Source organism: Schistocerca cancellata, chromosome 10 (genome assembly GCF_023864275.1).
Source record: "Schistocerca cancellata isolate TAMUIC-IGC-003103 chromosome 10, iqSchCanc2.1, whole genome shotgun sequence".
Lineage (NCBI taxonomy): Eukaryota > Metazoa > Arthropoda > Insecta > Orthoptera > Acrididae > Schistocerca > Schistocerca cancellata.
Window position 1 is genome coordinate 15,135,050 of NC_064635.1, and position 16,344 is coordinate 15,151,393.

General features: G+C 38.9%; 1 protein-coding gene across 2 annotated transcripts in view; it reads left to right on the forward strand.

Moving 5' to 3' along the window:
• The first annotated feature begins 5,054 nt into the window (after window positions 1-5,054).
• LOC126106308 (proteoglycan 4-like) overlaps window positions 5,055-16,344 on the forward strand; it is a 452,483-nt gene continuing 441,193 nt past the window's right edge. For both annotated transcript variants that reach the window (XM_049912527.1, XM_049912528.1), the window contains exon 1: window positions 5,055-7,735. The gene's annotated coding sequence lies outside the window, so the exon portion shown is untranslated. The remainder of the gene's footprint in view (window positions 7,736-16,344) is intronic.

Consider the following 16,344-nt stretch of genomic DNA (forward strand, 5'->3'; position numbering starts at 1 on the left):
TAGGCAGTATCTATCTTACCCATGGTGATATGCGCCTCTACATCCTTACATTTGTCCTCTACCCATCCCTGCTTAGGCATTTTGCACTTCCTGTCGATCTCATTTTTGAGACGTTTGTATTCCCTTTTGCCTGCTTCGTTTACTGCATTTTTATATTTTCTGCTTTCATCAATTAAATTCAATATTTCTTCTGTTACCCAAGGATTTCTACTAGCCCTCGTCTTTATACCTACTTGATCCTCTGCTGCCTTCACTATTTCACTCCTCAAAGTTACCCATTCTTCTTCTGCTGTATTTCTTTCCCCGATTCCTGTCAATCGTTCTCTTGTGCTCTCCCTGAAACTCTGTACAACTTCTGGTTCTTTTAGTTTATCCAGGTCCCATCTCCTTAAATTCCCACCTTCTTGCAGTTTCTTCAGTTTTAATCTACAGTTCATAACCAATAGATTGTGGTCACAGTCCAGATCTGCCCCTGGAAATGTCTTACAATTTAAAACCTGGTTCCTAAATCTCTGTCTTACCATTATATAATCTATCTGATACCTTGTAGTATCTCCAGGGTTCTTCCACATATACAACCTTCTTTCACGATTCTTAAACCAAGTGTTAGCTATGATTAAGTTATGCTCTGCGCAAAATTCTACCAGGCGGCTTCCTCTTTCATTTCTTAGCCCCAATCCATATTCACCTACTATGTTTCCTTCTCTCCCTTTTCCTACTCTTGAATTCCAGTCACCCATGACTATTAAATTTTCGTCTCCCTTCACTACCTGAATAATTTCTTTTATCTCATCGTACATTTCATCAATTTCTTCGTCATCTGCAGAGCTAGTTGGCATATAAACTTGTACTATTGTAGTAGGAATGGGCTTCGTGTCTATCTTGGCTACAATAATGCGTTCACTACGCTGTTTGTAGTAGCTTACCCGCACTCCTATTTTTTTACTCATTATTAAACCTACTCCTGCATTTCCCCTATTTGATTTTGTATTTATAACCCTGTATTCACCTGACCAGAAGTCTTGTTCCTCCTGCCACCGAACTTCGCTAATTCTCACTTTATCTAACTTTAACCTATCCATTTACCTTTTTAAATTTTCTAACCTACCTGCCCGATTAAGGGATCTGACATTCCACGCTCCAATCCGTAGAATGCAAGTTTTCCTTCTCCTGATAACGACGTTCTCCTGAGTAGTCCCCGCCCGGAGATCCGAATGGGGGAATATTTTACCCAAGAGGACGCCATCATTATTTAACCATACAGTAAAGCTGCATGCCCTCAGGACAAATTACGGCTGTAGTTTCCCCTTGCTTTCAGCCGTTCGCGGTGACCTGAATACAATCAAGTGTTCTAGGACACTGAAAAGACAACTGAGTTATGGGTTCACTCCAAACCATTTTTGTCACATCAAGTCAAACAATGAAATTACAAACCACTAATGCAAGAAATACACACTTCACATCTATGCAAAACGTACTTAAAATTTGTCTTCAGAATGAGAAGAAAGAAATGTGCCATTAGATGTATCCGTCACAATGTGGACCTGCAGATAAAAATGCCACTAAATTTTGTATACTCATCTCACTGTCGTGAAAGAGCATTTTCAATTCTAATACAATAAAGGTCCGTAACTATTTTTTCTACAAGAAAGTCTATATGTGCCTTTCCACTGGGATTAAACAATAGAAACTCCAGGTAGGGATACAAAAAATGTACGAAAAGATGATTGCTACTTATCACCTTCTGGCCCTAGGTGCTGGAGTTGGAAGTATCGTGGTTTTTCTTTTACTGGTGAAGACTGTAGCCGAAGGCTACGTGTTACAGTGTGTTATTTAGGAGCACCCACTCTTTTAGCACACAATACATGCTCCCAAGAATCTGATAGCCTGCTTGTGCTGTCCAAGAAATTATTGTCCCCATTGGTAAATTAATGATGAGTGAAAACGTGTCGAGCCTTTTGAAAAGTTTTTGAGGAAGTGGTCTGATAAAATATCCAACTCACTTACACGAAAAGAGCTCATTAACTGCCTCTCAGTTTGGCTTTCATAACTAATTTAGTACAGAGAATACCCTATAAGACCTCAAAAATGAAGTCCTGACAGAGATACACAAGAAAAATCATCCTTTTTGTGTATTCTGTAACCTTGTTAAGGCCATTGTGTAGGCCACAAATTTCTACCTGGCAAGCTAAAATGGTCATCAGTCCCATAGAACTTAGAACTACTTAAACCTAACTAACCTAGGGACATCACACACATCCATGCCCACGGCAGGATTCGAACCTGCAGTCGCGCGGCTCCACACTGTAGCGCCTAGAACCGCTCGGCCACTCCAGCCGGCCATATTATATACAACTAAATGTAAAATCTTTCAAGAACGATATACTAACATGTAAGGGGTAACAGCCTGTCATAATAAGACAAGAATGCGAGATCAGCGTGAGGGGCATACAGCAACGCAAAATTCTTCTCAGGGGAGAAAGCTTGAGTAGACCCAAAAATAAAGAAGTCTGAACAATACTGCTCAAAAAGCCAAAAGAAACATGGAAACTTTTTAATCTCTCCATTGTGTTGACAACAGCGTCTTGGGACATGCGCAGTCTCAATGTACTTATGTGAAAGGCTGCACTTCGGTGTTGATTATTCATACAATACACATGACTGGTTTCAAAATACACTCTCCATCATCAGATGTGTCTGGAAAACAAGCACTATCCCTACCAATTTAATGAAATATGTCCATACTGGGATAGCAAATGACCACTTCAGTAAAAAACATGTAAAGTTATGCAAAAATTTGATACATTCAAAATCCACATTGACTGAAGCATTTTGATTGATATGCACCACATTTGGATTTGTCAAATCAAACACCTTTCAGTCATCCAATTTCCAAATATTATTTTGTTGGTCTACCAGTTTCGGTGATTTACTGCACGCCATCTTCGGCAGGTGACTGTTAGAGTGATTGCTGCATCAAGCAGAAATTTGTAGAGGACTGTACAATTTTATTCCGATATATTTAACATCTTGAGGCTAGTGCCCATTTTGACTGGAACTGGGGTTGGAATCTTCCAACACATTGGTCAAGGGGCTGAAGATGGCATAGTAAATTGCCGAAACTAGTGCCCAATAAAATAACAGTTTGGAAATTAAACAGCTGAAAGGTGATTGATTTGACATTCTTTACTCAACAACTGAGTCCTGCACCCATCTATGAAAACATGGACATACAGAGACACCTGCATTTTGTTTGTATTGTAAAAAGAAAATTTTTTGCATAATTTAACACTGTTTTATGTAAGTGATAAATTGATATGGAAGTATAAACAGTGCTGTACATGCATTGACATATTTCACAGAATCAAGAGAGATGTGACTGGTTTCCCAGATACATCTGATGATGGAAGTACCTGTTCCCACTGTAAACCACTGTGTGAAACTGAGTAGCTTACATTTCTCATGTGAAAGGAAATCTGAACTACTACACTTTCCAAAGAAAAATTTCAGCAAACTACAGAACACTTACGTTGACACAAAAACCAAAAACTCACTACAATCAGTTTCCCACTAATGATAGGGGACATTAAAAGTGTTAAATATATGAGAATATAATTGTACAATCATCTAATACCAGTCAAGAATAAGGCAGAAATAATTGATTTCACAATCTAACATCACTTCTAATGAAGCACTGCTTTTACAGCAAACAGAAATTTATAGAATATAAGCTTCCTTAATAAGCAGCAACAGCTCTGAACAACGTAAGACACATGTCAGCCATTTCGTCCACTTTTGTTGTATATGCAAATGCAGGTACAACTGAGTTGTTCATTGAAAGACAATTTTTTTTTTCTTCTCTCAGAGGTAACACCAGATATTGTTTTAAGCATTGTAAATAATTTTAGACCTGATAGTGTAGATACATATGATCTTTCAACTAATATATTAAAAAAACATAGCCAGTTGTATAGTTCTGCCTCTCACTTATTGTTTAAACAAATGTTTAAATGAAGGTGCATTTCCAGAGGTGTTAAAATTATCAAGAGTTGTGCCCATTTATAAGAAGGGAGAGAATAATTGCCATTCCAGTTATCCCCTGTATCTCAGACACCAGTTTTTTTTCTAAGGTTTTAGAACCCATTACCTACTACCAGTTATGTGATTATTTGTAACATAACATTCTTTCTGCTGCACAATTTGGCTTTAGGAAGGGCAAATCTACTGTTCATGCTATTGACTCTTTGATAAAAAGAGGTGCTTATGAGGTTATCTACTTTGCTCAGGCAACTTTTTGTGACCTTAGCAAAGTCTTCGACTGTGTGGAGCATAGTTCACTTCTCAACAAATTTGTTCATTATGGAATCATTAACAATAATATTGATAACATATTTGAATCATTTCATAACAACCGGAAACAAATTGTGTGTATTGGAAACGCAAGATCGCAGACAGCTGACGTTTAAGTGCGGTGTGCCACAAGGTTCAGTTTTGGGACCTTTGTTATTCGTTCTAATGATTTGCCATTTTGTATAAGTACTCACTCCATCCTCTATGCTGATACTTTTTTCAATATTGATTCAGACTTTGATGCCCTTCAAACTACGACCAAAGACACACTATTGCAAGCAGCAATCTGGTTCTGAACTAATGGATTTTTGCTCAATGAGAGTAAAACTCAGCAAACAGTATTTAGTTTGAGAGATTTGCCAGTAGAAGACTGTCTAAGTAGTGTTAAGTTTTTTGGTATTGTCATTGATAGTAAATTGTCTTGGGAGACACACACATTAAGTATGTTAGTGCAAGGTTGTCTAGAGAGGTCTACTTGTTAAGAAATTTAAAAATCGTGTACTTTTGGTTTATGTAGGAACAACCTATTTTGCTTTCTTTCACAGTATCATATCCTACAGACTTTTATTTTGGGGTAATAGTACACATATTCAGGATATTTTGGTACTACAAAAGAAAGTTATTAGGATTATTGTAAACTCAGAAAATTGTGCCCACTGCAGGCCATTGTTTATTGACCAAAAATATTAACTGTAATAAACTTATACATTTATTACACTGTTCTCTTATATACAAAAAATAACTTACCAGAATACCAGCTTAGACAGGATCTACACTCCCACTGCACTAGAAATAATAGGCATAGTGACAGACCATACTGTAGATTATCGAAAGCATTGAAGAGCTATGAAGTTATTGCTATGAAAATGTTCTACAAACTGCCTGTAGAATGGGTAGAAGCTACACTCCACTTATTTAAGCACAGATTGTACAGTTGGTTATTGATTAATCCTTTTTACTCCATGAATTTGAAAATTTGATATCATAGAAGTAACTGTTGGAGAGTGTACCACAATTCCTCTAATGCTGTTAATGTAAGATGCTTTATTCATTTTTTTATTATCCTGGCGTTGTCTATAGCTGTAATCAGTTGAATGACAATAAAAGTTTATTTATTTATGAATTTTACAGTTTAAATGTTATGGCCTGTAGTCTACTTGAGCAATAGGATAGTATACTGTCTGCAGAACTCAAATATTCCTTAGTTATAAACGTCTTTAAATATCTGGTAGTTTTGTATTTACTTACACTGAAGCCCTTTATTTGAAGCAATGCACTTTTTAAATGTAATCATCACAGCATTTATCATCTAACATCATATAGCCTAACCTACTCTCACTTGTCCCACATCATGATGTAGCTTTCTGCACAATGTATGGTTTGAAAGACGAATAAAATATAATCAGCTTCACAATATAATCTTGTTAATGAAGTAAAGTACATTTTCCTTGCAAGACAAACTTACTGGCGATCCTTAACGGTTTACAATGAGTGGTCAATCTACTATATTCACTGGAAGCAGACTTTAACAAGGTTAACCCATGAAGGTGATATCTGCTACACTAGTTCACAATAAGTTATTTGAAAGAAAGTAATCTCTCATTATATGCAATACTATCAATTCTTCAAAATCAAATGTCCATCATCATAGACATTCTGGCTATTTCAACAGTTTGGACAAAAATCACAATCTGCAAAGTCTCTGTTTTATTAAGGTCTTACATATCCAATCATACAGAAAAAGCTTGTACTGAGAAGTGTTCACTATTTTATTAGAAAGCTGCAGTGTGACTCAGTGGCATATGATACAAGTAATCATCCCTGTTTCAAGTAAATAAAACCTCCAGTGTCAATAACAGCAAATATATAGACTCTGATGAAAAGGTATCTTGATCCTATACCCGCTAGTGCTTCCCTTCCTCATTTCCCGTGTATTTTTTGAATTGCCATCTTCTTGGTTCTACATGGTATTGAAACGGAAAAGCAGGCGTTATGTTAACTGAGCAGGTAACTAACAATTCACATTTCTCATGTAAAACACTGATTTGAAATAGCTACGTTTCATAGCAGAGTGTACATGCTGTTGTCCTCTGAAATTTGCTATACCAGATAAAGCACTAAGTAAATAGTATTGTTCTGTGTGAATTAGACAATAATGCAGTTTCTACAATAAACGGTCAAATGAATAAAATTAAACATCTGATACAGAACTTTGGCACCTTTCTCTCAGTTTTTCTAATTGCAATTCCTTAAAGTACAAGTGCGTGACTCGGTTATGAAACTTCTTGACAATACTGGGGAGTCTGGAACTGCAAATTAACTCACCTTTTTCACTTTACAAGCTTCACGAATTTAGAAACCGTCATTAAATATTATAAAACTTTGCGAACATGTCTGCCTCCGGTGACAATATTCATTTTTGACGTGCAAATTACACTCCTCTGCAGAAGTTGCACACTTACGAATTCCGTGTATGAAGAATGAATGACACTCATCAAAATATCCAACTGGTTGATGCACGTAACTAAACTGAACTGCTTGAGAAGTGATATATTCCATCAGTTATCAACGGTTGTTACGACTATCCACAATGCACAGAACCGTACTACATTACAGGCAGATCATGTCTACAAGTACGTCGTAATGGTTTAATGTTATTGTTATTCGATCAATTACATAGTGCACTTTCAATTACCTGACACATATGTGTAATATTCGATATGTCACTTCCTAACAACTTAACAACAGTGATTTGCGGTGGTATAACAACAGGCTAAAGACTAGTATGAAGACTATATAATACGTCTTCATTTCTAATAGCTGCAAATTTTCTGATTTCCACCAATTAAATTCACAGCTATTTTAACTTTCATAAAACCGTTTAATAAGATCTTCGAGACTAATGAATGCCTTAAAGGCAGTACAGCAAATTTCTGCTTTAAATACCTGCAGATGCAAGTCATGTACATAATGATTCACGTAAACCATTATCACTCAGTATCAAAAGATTCGGAAAACCAATAACTAAACGCTGCTTTATAACCTCAGCACATCCTAAACTTGGTTTGTCTGCGTAGAAGCGGCCATGCTTCGGATTCTCTGCAGCAAAAATAATGCACGTTTGGAATAGGATGCAAGTAATTCTAACACACTTAATAACGAACAGTCAGCACTGTTGTCTCACACAACTTGTCAAAAACATCTGCTCACGAACTTCCATTTATCGTTTGTAATTCGACCAATGAAATGTTTGCGTACGTCGGAAATGTGATTCACATCATGGCCGATAGGCAGCACTAAAATCGCACGACTGCAGCTGGTTTGAACCCGGCACACCAGTTTTGAACTTGGGAGAGTGAGGTCGGTTGACGTTGCTGTGCTACAGGTAAGTTCAGTTTGGTTAATTAACTGTTTACAAACATAAACCTAGTTCGACGACCGTAGTTGCGTGACCTTATTACGCTTGCTCCCACGTAACCGCCCTCTGATCACTGCAAAGATAGTTTGACAACGTCGTCCAATCAGCTTTGGATGCAGAGATCAAGGAGCCTTGAATGGGAATGTGTCTTCATTCCAGACGTATGTGGATTTGGCGCGAGTTGGCACACAAGGCTATGCGAGCATCTGGTGTCTGTCTGTGTTACATGTTAAAGCATTGCTTACACCATCTTAGGAGGGTGTATTATATCTACACGTATCTTGCCTAGCAGTGAAGAAGCCATAATGGATGAAAATGCTGTGGATATTCGCGAGTTTTTTACATATTGAATTACTCGTTTCCATTTGACTGTGTGACAGCTAAGATTAAAATACGGTTTTACAGCCGCTTTATTACCTGTAGTTGCTGACAAGCGTGGCGATAATGAGTAATTTTGTCAATAGTGTTTGAAATAATGAGGGAATGGTAATATCGAAGAATGGCTTCGAACTAGAACATTTCTGAAAGATTGCATTTTTAACTATCGTTTTGATAGTATTATTGCATTATTTCCGAGTCTTGAACGCTGCTGGATATTTTCTATATGAATGTAGTGCCGCTATAAGCGTGCGAGTATGTGACTTCCAAATTAATTTGGGGCTACAAATCGTATGATTCATTAAGAAATCTTCAAATATTTGTAATGTGACTACAGGCAATGACCTTTATGAGAAGTTTTGTTTTTCTATGTTTTTTGGTACCGTGTGTAGAAAAAAAATGCTTGTTCTGGATCTTTTTCTGTTATTTTTATACAAATAGATTTGTGGAGTAGGATGGATGATTGCGTCAAAAGTTTGAGTTCACTGTAATAAATTTCTGAAACTGCTCACTCTTTGTATTTATTCGCAGTTAAAATTTTCGAAACAAGTCACATGGGTTTAGGAAGCAGGTGCTGTGAAAACTGAAGCTGAATAACTCAGATGCTAAAATGATTTCTCACGATTGTCAAACGTCCCAGTTCAGCACAAACTCACTATCAGTCAGGTAGTTTCACAACTTCGTTTATTCTATTTTCAGGAACTAATGTAGTGGCGAATGTATATAATACAGAGAGTAGAAGATTTTTCCAAATAATTTATCTGATTGTGCGTCTGACAATAATTCTTCGTAAGACTGATTTTAAATAAAAACCTCTTTAATCTGGTGAGATACGAATGAGACACTCCTATAGCCTTGTGACGAATCACCACATTGCCCGTCGCGGGCGCACATGACCTCACCACAGATTTGTATTATAAGCCAAATCAAGTCATCACCAAGTGAGTGCACCAGACTAAGCCACACAGTGCTTATTTATAATGACTGAGAAATTGCCGCCACAAGTGAAAGTAGTGTTGACTAATTACATCAAATCAGCAGTGCACCGACATGAGGGGAATGCGCCAAGAAGACCTTTAGCTATTTATGCCATAGTCTGTTTTTCCATCCTATACCCTGTTTTCACGTTAAGTCATCGAAGAAGGCAAGCAAACATGGCTGTATATGAATGGTATTTGAAGGACTGTTAAGAGTGGCTCATGCAAGAAGCAGCTTTCGCAGTAGTTCTAGATGTGTGTAACATAATTCAGACGTCAGTGCACTGAAGCCGACCAATGACGTTGATGGGTGTTTCGAACTGTGACTAACGACAGCGCCGGAAACCCTTTTCGTACTGTTAACAGAATGTTTTTATAGAATGTATGAAGCGTTTTTTCGTTATTCCGCTCTCTGAAATTTTGGAAAGCTCATGGCGGTGTATCAGCGTAATCCACAGTGTGCATATCCCACTTGGACAGGTGACACAGCACATCTGGGGGAAGGCGGGCGGTAAGGAGGTGCTACTTGCCGTCTCCTGGAATCCTAAGTAGGGACTTTTTGTTCATCAGAGAAATACCACGATTTTCTTGAAATGGTTCTGATTCTGCTAAGCCACAGCGTTCGCATTGCTGAGTGTTGGAGGAAAATACTGTGACAAGCACTACATGATGGATTTGTTTAGTTGCCAGGCAGTTCACGAGAAATATTATTTACTTGTAGCCGTGTCGATTTCGGAGTTGTTTTAGTCATGTCCGTTTCCTCGAGCTACAAAAAGGGATAGTTCCACCACAGCACAATGTAAATTTGACTGCAGAAAGGTGCCTAAAATGAGGCCACAGAGCTACGAATTCCACAGCCCAGTTGACACGACCGCTGAATAGCGTAACAAACTGGGGAGTCGAGGACCATTTTGGTTCAGTACTGGGCCGTTAATAATTCGTTCTATAGATCAATTTGGTAGTTATTTTGGAACGTTTCCCACGTTCAACTCTTCAAATACTAGCCTGGGATACACCTTAACTAAATAACCCAAAAATATAGCTTGTTTTCAGCAAACCAACTTTTATTATTCCAATCAAATTTGAGAACTAAAAGACTTGAATAAAATGCACCATATCCAGTAACACGGCCAGACATGTTTTGTAAGCCACAAAAGGATTGTAAATGCCGTCGGTATTGGATAAGCGTTAATAAATGGCATTTCCTGTTTTTGCACTTTGAGACGTATTAGTCAGTGGGATTGTTTGCTAATTTTTTTGCTGATATCAAACAGGATTTTCTCAGTCGATATGAACGATATGAATTTTTTTTTTCTGTTTCAGATTTTACTTTTCACCGTCACTCTAACATTATTGATATCGTTATGTGAAAAAAACTTTCGTGAATACTTTCTGGATTTATTTACTAATCTAGACATGCTGGGTTTAGTCATATGGGGGTGTCACTGCAGATCGTTTACTCGGAATGACTGTGTATCCGTATTTATATTTGTAAACTGAAAAGAGAGAATTTACATACACAAATGAAATATGCTTATCTTTTAAATGTGATTCACGTGTAAAAAGATTGGCTGGCTAACTATCAAACGTTTGGTCCATCGGACATTCGATGAATAGGGAGGAGGTGACACAGCTTGTGTTTGTCACGTAAATGCTGAAATAGTTCTGACGTTTCACGATTCTGGGTACACTTGCTTCCATGTGGCTTTCTACAAACTGATGCAGACTTGATACATCTGTCTATTTGGCTGGCTAGCGGGGTAGGACGAGAGTTCGGTTTGTGAATAATTTCTTTATGAAGAAGTGAAGGTAAAAATCGTGATATTAGAATCGTCCCCCCATTTGGCAAATTTGTGCAGGAGCTCTTCGGCAAGCAACTATTGGTCCGATCCTTTTAATAACAATATAGCTATTCACTTCACTCCGTGTCCAGTAGAACTAGCATTCATTCTCGCATGTTCTCGATATGGTGTCAACAATTACCTCGATATGGTGTTAACACTGACCTTCAATCAGTCACGCCCCAGCTTGCTCAACAACTGGATTTACGCTGTCAGTTCACCCTAAATCGATGCATACGCTAACGACCTACTGCGTATGGTTTAGTGGAATGGTAAAACGTTTTGCATGAAGTTATGCACATTTTTACTGTGCTCGGAGGCAGCTGGGAACTTTTGCAGCGTCAGGCGTCGAACATCTCCTCCCTGCTGTTCTCAATCAAATTGAGAATTTCTGAATGGGTAAGTATTTTCTGAGTAATAACTTGCACTGTTTTCTCGCGGTCTTATTTACATTGATTTAAACTTTAATGTCTCCCTGTCTTTCAGGTAGTCGGTAGACTGCTGCCCGAGAAAGCCAAGACCTGCTGCTCGAAACAAATGAAATATGTATAGCAAATTTGTCTGTAATTATGTCATATGAACAAAAATATGAACTAGGTGTCATTAAAGTTTTATTTTACATTTTGAAATTTAAAACAGATAGCAGTCATAAATTCATCTAACATTAATGACAATTGATTCAGTTGCAACCAACCATTGTGTTATGCTGTGTGTACTTTTTTTTTGTAATCTCTTGCAGGTTGTTTGAAATATGGCTTTCCTAGATTTGTTGTATTTTTACTGAAAATGGCACAAACTACACAGATTGATTCAGGTGCCCATAGCGTTGGGTTTTATGCAGTCTGCAGTGCCTTGAAATACCAACTGCAACATTTTCATATTCTCTGGCTGGCTATGCACAAACTATTATTTTGAAAGCAAAAGTGAACCGAACATTTTTGTAGGAAATTTAGTGTAGTTATGTACTGGGATATATTTTCACTACAGGCCATCATTTACAAATTATTCAAGAAAAACGTACAGAAGCTGCCTTCAAGCATGTTTTTCTTGAATAACTCTGAAACTATGCCCTCCAGTGAAAACATATCCCTGTACAATATTTAACTAAATTAAATTTCCTACAAAAACAGCCAGTTCATTTTTTTCTGTAGGACTAATAGTTGCCGCATAGTGAGTGAGAGTATATGAAAATCCCATGCAGAGTTTGAAGGTGTTGTGGGTTGTATAAAACCCAGTGGTAGGGGCAGAGGAATTGCCACGGATACTTCCAAAATAATGTAGATGGAACAACAGTGTATGACAATGTTATACATTTCATAATAGTTCTGAGATGTTTTTACAGAACACTGGAAAAATACCAGTAGGTGACTGGTTTTCATGTTACCTTGTCTATTATTTCCAGATAACTGAAATGTACATTTGTATTTTCTTCTAGGTCATTTACAAACTGTTAACAGCCTCAATGGACTCCACTAAGCTCATTTTCCTGCTTAAGAATGGATGTCATATTCTAAAGTTATTCACGAAACATTGCTATTTCAGTCTTCATGGCTAAACATTGTCTTTATATTTTTAAATAATGCTCTCAAATTGCTTCTCATTTAGAAGTAGACAACATAACATATTAAAAGCAAGCAAGATTTTTCAGCTCTGTGTGAGCATACCTAAATGTTAATATAGTGAGACAAATTAAGTGGCATTCATATTTGGTTAAAAGTTTGTAGCAGAGGGTAAATTCAAATTATTATCTTTTACATGTATTGTCCCCTCAGTTGAATCAAACTTAACATGTGTCTCGCATGCATTTTTTATATTAACATATTATTACCTCCTTCAAATCTGCATGTTGCTGGGGTTTTCATTAAGCTTTGATTTTACTAATACTCCTTTCCTCAGCACAACGGTTTCTAACCCACAATAGCACCTTTTTCATTAATGAAAGAGCAAGAGAAAGGGGAGAGTCTTTTGGCACAACTGAGATCATGTTAGCTTATGAAGCATAATAGAATTGCGCAATTAAAATGAAAGAAATTAAGATTTCAATCTTTAATCAGGCAGATGACCCTTTTCCAAATTTGTGATGATGATCAGTAAGATGGTAAAAGACAAAAATTACATTACGCAAATGATTTTCAGCAGTTGTTACATACTCAATGCAACTTCCTCTTAATCATGCCACATGACTAATTTTCCCTCTTTGTTAGCTTTTGGTTGTAAAATGTTGAGCATAATCCTGTGAAGCTCATTTGGTTTCCAGTTAATCCATGGCCTGAAAGAATTTTATGGTTTTTCCTTGGTTACACCTAAGATCTCTTTTTTGGTATTTTTAGTTTACTGTTCTTAATCTAATCATATTACTGGCAGATAGGACTTATGATGCAACTTTCAACACATCTGATATGCTATTGAGTGTAGGTAGTGTTATTGGTCCAAAACTTGAACCTTGTGGAACATGGTTTCCTTGTTGTAAAGTTATTTCTTGAAGATCCACTGTGGGTTTTGTGCGGGGTTTAATTCTGTGTTAAGAAGTCCTCTCTGTAAGGTAAAAAACCCTTAGTGGTCATAACAATTTAATATTTATGACCTTAATCATCCAAATATTCTAGTCTGTAAATACTTTAGGAGTAAAGAGGACCACTCACATTTCAGTAGGTGGTGTGGGGGTTGTGTTGGGTGGGGTGGGTAGAGGGGGCGGGGTTAGAGTAGGAAGAGAGGTTGGGGATGAGTAGCTTGGAGGGTGGCAGCAGGTTTGCTGGCTAGGAATGTGGAGGCAAGGGCAGTAGGTGCACAAACTAGTCCTGTGATACATGTTCTCGGGGGACTCGCAACTCTTTTGTGAGTACATGCTCACCTCCTGTGGGGACCATGTCTTGCGTACAGTCAGGAGACCAAAACTTGTGAAAGTGTTGGAAGACTTAGGTGGAATTCATTTTTGTCTTTCTCTCCTTGTTCTGACTTCTGTCATCCTTCTGCATGTGAGGTCTCCCTTTTTGTCTTTCTTGTTCCCTCTGTGTGCCTGAGGGCTGACTCACCTGTTTGACACACAAAGAGTGACTAGGTAATGTGTAACTGTCAGCACCCCAGATGGACAGGTAGGGCTCGCCCGTACCCCCTGGTAAAGGCCAGGCCCAGGGAGAAGTGCCTGCCTGAGCAGTTATCTTCCTAATTGCTAACTGGTCCCTCTGCCTGGAGTTCAGGAGGTGTGAACAGTCACCTAAGGCGGGTTTGCTCCTGTCTGTGGGGCCCCCAGAAGGAAGGAGCGCATCATCAGAGACGCAGGCAATCGTGGGGTTCCTCGCAATGAGTTCATAAACTCTATCAATGCAACCTCCGTCTAATAAACAGAAATGGAATGAGGCCAAAGACACGATGAATCTTCCAGCTGCACCTCGCTACCTTGTGGTGTCGCGCACAGCAGGTGGTCAGAACTAATCCACAGTGAACCTGTTCGTCATTCAGAAAGGTGTGGGCACAACTGTAGGACCACTAAAGTCCTGCCCTCGCTTATGCAATGGAACTTTGGTTTTAAAGACAGACAGTGCATTGCAAGCCCAAAAACTGCTTAAAGCTACACTTCTCCAAGGATACCCTGTTCGTGTAGGGGCTCATCAAACATGTAGTGTCATATACACTCGGCTGCTTGATTGTATGACTGAGGGAGATATACAACATTATTATCTGATCAGGGTGTAACCACAGTCCATTGAGTTGAAGTTGAATTAGTGTCTACCCGCACCCTTTTCTTAACATCTGATTGAGTGGAACTCCCATCAAAGATCAAGGGGAGCTATGAAAACACCAGATCCTACACACCGAACCAAATGTATTGCTACCAATGTCAGCATTATACCCATACTTGCATGTCCTGTTAAAACACAGCAAAATGTTTAACCTGTGACAAGGATGTTCATGAGGGAGATCGCACACCTCCTCCTCTCCACTGCATCAAATGCACTGGGAACCATGCCACTTCATCCCATGAATGCCTTGTGTACCTCGATCTGGCTGAAGAAAAAGGTACCCCTCAATGTTCCTCACAAAATGTTAGCTAGTGGAAAGCCTTGCATACCACTATCTTGCAGTTGCACGTGTGATACATGGGTACTGGAGCCAGTGACGTGTGACACACGATGAAGGTAATGTGGAGGCATGTATTGGGAGGGGGTGAAAGAATGGAGGTAGAGGAAATATGGGTGGAGGGTTTGGTAACAGTAGGTGATCACATGAGTGAAGGATGTGTTGCAATGACAAATCCCATCAGTGTTGTTCAGGAAAGCTGGTGCTGGAGGGAAGAACCCAAACAGCCCAGGTTGTGAAGCATCCATTGAACTTGAGCATGTTGAGCCACTGGATGTTCAACTTCATTCTTGGGTATAGTTTGAAGGTGGCCATTCAGTATGATAGACAGCTGGTTGATTGTCATACCAAAATAAGAAGTGCGCATTGACTGCAGCAGAGATGTTAGATTACATGTCTGTTTTCACAGGTGGCCTTGCCTCTTATGGTATATGATAAGCTTGTGATAGGACTAAGTGGGTGGATTGGGTAGATCTTGCACAGGTGGCAAGTGATTGGGAGTAAAAGTGGCATAGTATGGACCAGGATGTTGTGCAGGTTAGGTGGGCCACAGAATACCACTTCAGGAGGAGTGGGAAGGATATTGGATAGGATATTCCTCATTTCCATGCACGATGATGGATAGTCAGAGGCATGGCTAAGGTATGATTTAGTTGTTCCAGTCCAGGGTGGTATTTGTGGCAAGGGGGACACTTCTTTGCAGCCGATTCTTGGGGATGGTGGAAGAATTAGGGATGTGCGATGATATGGTATAGGAAATCTGTATGTATACTACATTTGCGGGGTGGGGGGTAGCACCTATCTCAGTGACGGGATGACAGCTGCCAAATTGCAGCTACTGTTGGTGATTACTGGGCTTGGGAGTTGTTATTACAGCACGCCCTTCACTCCTGTAACCTCCTGGCCTGAGTCTTTGCTAACCCACTGTTCATGCATACTCCGCATGACAGTTTCCTCTTTCTCCACCCTGTCTCTCAATCTGCAATCCCGTGGCACTTCTATTGTGCTCTACACCTCATCTGCACTGTGCCCGTGTTACACGTGTGGAGCCCATGCACCTGACACCCCTCCTGTCCACAGTCCTAGTCAGGAAACCCCTGTCTCAGTCCACGCTGCTAGCTGGAACTTTCCTTAGTGTATAAATATTCTAGTCTTGCAGTCACTTATGTGACATGAATTAATCTTGCTTTTCTATCACAATCTCTTTTGCATTTAGAATAATGTGAAGAGTTTTAAGTTACTGCTGATTGAAATAAAAAGTAAGGCGGAATTGTATAGTTGCCACTTTATGTGATAAATTATA